Below are 5,249 nucleotides of genomic sequence, written 5' to 3' on the forward strand. Positions count from 1 at the left end.
CCTCTCACCCCTCCGAAGGGTCTTCAGGATCAGGACCAGGCTTCCCGTTTGCCAGTGACCTTGCCAACAAAAGGCCTACCTCTTTGATTTAATTGTAGTGGGGCGATCTGCTCTCGTTATTGTGCGCCCGTCCCCGCCTTGTGCGTGCCTATGCCGCCGCACCGGTCCCCGCCACTTGCGTCTGCCTCCACGCAGGTCCCCACCGCGCTGGTAACCGCTGCTTGCGTCTGTCGTAGCGCCGGTCCCCCAAAGCCTATTCCTGATTGCAGCGCCTCTCCGCCGCGACTGCGCCGTGCCTCTCCGCCGCCAGATGTTAATGTTTTCAGTTTTGCTCACATTAAACATAATATTGGAATATATTTGTCATATATTGTCTTTATTATTTCAGATATGCTCAACCCATCCTTAATCTCTTTTAGGATTTTATCATGAAGGCATGTGGAACTTTATCAAATACCTTTTCTACATCTAGCAAGATGATGATGTAAGTTTTGTTAAGTTTATTTCTGTATAATTGATTTGCATATGTTGAATGAGTCTTCCATTACTATGATGAAACTTACCTGGTTGTGGTGTGTGATTTTGATTGTTTTTGAGTTCAGTTTGCAAGGATTTTTTTTTTTGAAAATGTATGCATCTCTTTGAACTTTGCATTTTAAAAAATTATTTATTTTCATTTTATGTACATTGGTGTTTTGCTGACATGTTTGTCTGTGTGAGGGAGTCTGATCCCCTGGAACAGGAATTATATACAGTTGAAAGCTGCCATGTTATGACTGGGAATGGAGCTTGGGTCCTCTGGAAGAGCAGAGGTGCTCTTAACCACTGAGCCATCTCTCCAGTCCCCAACTTTACTTTTATTAATAATCAGTGCTTTGTTGAGAAAATTTAAAAATCGACAGAATCAATTAAAGTACAATTTCATTTAACATATAGAAAGATACCGAGTAAATATCCTATAAATATATACCAAGGTCTTAGAAAATTAAAAAAAAAAGCCAAACCCAAAGCAATAGGAATCAGGAAGCAGTAGAGATCAGAGTAGACACGACTGAAATAGAGAAACTAAAACGCTAATTCAGGGTTTCCGGTGCTGCAGTGCATTTGGTGTTGCAGGGAGATGATGAATTGAGAGCTTTGGCGAGCTGGAGAACCACAACATGGTATCAGTTCCCATGGAACTAGATTTACAGGTAGTTGTGAGCTGCCTTGTGGGTGCTGGTAAGTGAACACAGGTCCCCTCAAAGAGAAGTCAATACTCTTAACCACTAAGACATCTCTCCATATATTTGTCATATATTGTCTTTATTATTTCAGCCCAAAGCTATTCTTCTTAAGAAGCTTACTTGACATGAGACATAGTGTGCACAAGATTCCCCAAACCAGTTTTTTATCTACTCTACCTTATACTTTCCCTATCCTTTTCTTTCCCTGGAACCTCCATCTTTTAATTCTTGATAGAAATGTACCAAAAGCAGGGCCAGCAACTCATTTAAGAGGGTAATTAAAAGTTTTTCGAAGTGGAAGAAGGCTTCTGCATTTAAAGGTTCTTGGTTCTAAGCAGCAACAGTGGTACTTCCTAGTGTCTTGAAATGCCAGCTAAAAGATCACTGAAATTGGATGATCTGTTTGACAAAAATATGGAAAACACTGCAGTAGCACTAAAAACATTAGAGGTGTAATCAGCAATTTAGAGCACCATTATCTATCTTGTCTTAGAGTGCAGCTGTGACCATGGATCACATCTCTTCCATCGCACAGAAAATGCAACGCTGGATTTAACAATATACCTCAGTCATAATAATAAAAACAGCACGGTACCGACACACACACACAAAAACTTCCCAGATATATGGCCAAATCAAACGACCCAGGGAAACACCTCACATTGCTATAGCCACTGTGTATTGTCACATTGCTGTGATAAACTAAACTTGAGGAAAGCGACTTAAGGAAGGGTTCCTTTGGCGTAGAGCTTGAGGGTATAGACCACCAAGGCACAAAAGCCATGGTAGCAGGCACGGAAAACAGATGCTTAAACTGTGTCTGCAGTCAATAAGCAAGGAGAGACTAATACTGATGCTTACCTTGCCTTCTCAGGGATGAAAGAAGCAACTAATACAGGACATTGGTCCCAAGAGAGGGTTTGTTGCTCTGGTAAACCTGACCGTGTGGGTTCTTAGCCTCGGGAACTGGTTTGTGGAAAGAACAGAAAGAGTTTGGCGCTATGGCCCAGAGAACCCCTAGAGTGCCGAGTGTATATCTCTTAAGGGAACATTCCGGTGTGAGTTTTGAAGGCCAGACTGCCGGGAGAAATGTGGACAGTGAAAGCCAGGAGCAGGAGCAGGAGCAGAAAGTTCCAGAAAGGAACAGGGAACTTAGTTTCAAGCCATTCTTAAACATTTCAGTGGAGAATCTGGTTGTATTTTGCCCCGTGCGAGGTTTAAAAGTCATGAGCTAAATCGTTCAGCACGGGCATGACAGCTTGGCGCCCATGGGCATCGCTCACTGTATTTTGTGAGATCTGTAGTGGGCACTCAAAGCAGAAAGATGGAAAAACTGGGGGTTCACAAAGAAAAGAGTGTGAAGGAGGCCCAAGTGTCAAGACAGGATGGAAAAGGGTGTGGACAAAGTAGCTCTAATTATTGTGATTACCAGAATTAAGCAGAAACCAGTACACTTTGTGCTAGGGCAACAGGAAAGCCCAGGACCCTACCGACTGACAACCACTAAAAATTCCCAGGTGTAACCATGCCAACATCCTTAAAAAAATGTTCCCTGGAAAAGGTAAGAAAACAAAGATAGCCTTCAGGACACACTGAGCCAGAAGACCTGCATCAGGAAATATGTTTTCCAGGTACAGGCTGTCCCATTACCTAACTAATTAAACCCCACTAGGTTCTCTCTGTATCTCTCTGTTCAAAGTTTACTTGGTGTTTTCATTGGCACGACACTTGGGTAGTTGGTTGCATCATCCGTATTCAGAACTTACTTTTCACATAATAATGCAATGTACATTCCAGACACAAATAACACACACAATAACATCCTTTAGGATAGACAAGCACAGGATACGCATACTGGATTTAGACACCTGAGCCAGGGTATGACTAGTAGGGAACTCGTTGGCCTAGGTGTGTTTGGTGAGGGTGCATAGAACAGCGCCCCAGCAGGCTCCCAGGGTAACTGAAGCCTGCACACAATTGGCAGTGTGTCTCCGGGATAGTGGGACTGTCACATTCACCAGGTTACCACCACACAAGTACCACTTTGCATCAGGGTAGAGCTGTGGGAACTGAGGTTTTCTCTAGGCCACCTTAACACAGCAGCATTAACTACCGCTCAGACAAGGAGACAGAGCGTGTTCTCCAGAGAAGCCCTGCTGCAGCCTGGACAGGGACGTTGATGTTCTAGAACATCTGAGGACCCCAGAACTGCAGCTCTTGCTGGATTCCCCAGTGCATGTCTGTTCTCTTCTTCAAGCCCGTCCCTTCACTGCATCTGAGATTCTATTTTGTCGCAGGACACCAGGAACACTGCGGAATCCTTCTTGACTCCATAGAAACCCTTTATCATGGTGGAAACGGGATGAACCTGCCTAAGATTCTCCATTACGCTCTTGGCCAAGTCTCCCATGGAAAGGCCAATGGCCCAGGCTATACGACCTTTCAGTTTGATCACGTCATCGGTCCTGTCAACCATCGCCTCGTGAACCTCTCTCCACTGCTCCTGTCTGCATCAGTTCCCAGGTCTGGGTTGAGAATCTTCAGGAAGATGCTGGCAACCCTCATGCCACCCCACATGGCTCCTTTAGGACCCATCCATGGTAGCGTATCCCATGAACGCCCAGCCTTTCTCCCATCAGGTGACAGGACTGAGCTGACTCCAGATTGGAATCAGATAACTTGGTGTTGGGGAAAGGCACTTCTTTTCCAAGTCACAAAGATCAAGATACCCACTGGGTTAGAAACAATAAGCAGCTTGTGATCTGAACCTGTACTTCACAACACAGAGAAGGATGAACTTAATGATGCTCACATTTCGCTGGCCCAAACTGAGTCAGCTTTCTCCCTGTTGCTGACAGGACCCTGCTGTGATGATGACCAGCTTGGAGTCTGCAGGCATGCTACAGTCTTCATCAGTGACAATTTTGGGCATTCTAAGGAAAAAGCTACCATGCTGAAAATGGATCATCTCTCCCTTCAATTTGTCTCCTGTGACATTGACAGGAGCAAGCTCATCTTGCCAAGTCCTTCATTAAGATACAGATAGCACCGCCCGACCATACTGGTGTGCGCCATTAATCCCAGCACTTGGGAGGCAGAGGCCTGTGCGTCTCTGGGAGTTCAAGGGTAGCTTGGTCTGCAGAGTGAGTTTCAGGACAGCCAGAGCTACACAGAGAAAGCCTGCCTTGAGAAACAACAAACAAACAAACCAAAGAAACAAACAAATGATATGGATGGTATAAGCCAGGCCAACAGCATCAACCCCAACGATAGTAATCTTGTTTTGTGCATTGTCGGGTGCGAAGCAGAGTGGTCTGGGTTCAGTGACAGTGGCTCCAGCACTGGTTCTATCTACTTAAAGCTTCACTTGTTGTTTTTGTTTTGTTTTGAGACAGAGACTCTCCACATAACACAGACTGGCCTCAAACTCACGGTCGTCACACCTCGGCTTCTTAGATGCTGAGGTTACAGGTGTGGGATACTATCAATTCCTCCTCTACTCCGAAATACATACCCTGGAAGAAATTTTCGAATTTCTGAAATTACTGAGGAACGCACTTGAGCCATATCCGTACCTACTGGGTTCAGTATTAGGCACTGTCTCATGCTGAGAGTGGCGTCTTCGGTGGCTGGCTGTCATCAGTACCTTTAAATATAGTTTCCACTTTGAGCTCTCCCCCGCTCTTTCCCATAGACATGGACATGCAATATTTGTTCCTAAGTCTGCTAACCAAGCTCGACTGTGAGTGTCCTAGTGACGTCTATGGAGTGCTGATTTCGACTGTGGAGCAGGCAGGAAAAGCACCCTGTTACGTTAAGAAATGGGAAATTCCACTGGCAATGGGAGCATAAAGTGTCAAACAGCTAAAACCAGCCTAGTGCTCTGCTCCCTAGATGTCTACACAGAATAAAGGGAAAATGCTTTTCCCAATCTCAGTCTTCAAGTTACATAGTGATCTGAACTGAGACATCATCACTCAAGCATACCCACAATGAGTTTGAGATACTTTCTTTCTTTCTTTC

General features: G+C 44.9%; 1 pseudogene; it reads right to left on the reverse strand.

The window, feature by feature from the left end:
- Window positions 1-3,459: 3,459 nt before the first annotated feature.
- LOC101996840 lies at window positions 3,460-4,866 on the reverse strand (annotated as a pseudogene).
- Between the last annotated feature and the right edge of the window lie 383 nt (window positions 4,867-5,249).

This window comes from Microtus ochrogaster, chromosome 2 (assembly GCF_000317375.1).
Source record: "Microtus ochrogaster isolate Prairie Vole_2 chromosome 2, MicOch1.0, whole genome shotgun sequence".
In the NCBI taxonomy this organism is placed as follows: domain Eukaryota; kingdom Metazoa; phylum Chordata; class Mammalia; order Rodentia; family Cricetidae; genus Microtus; species Microtus ochrogaster.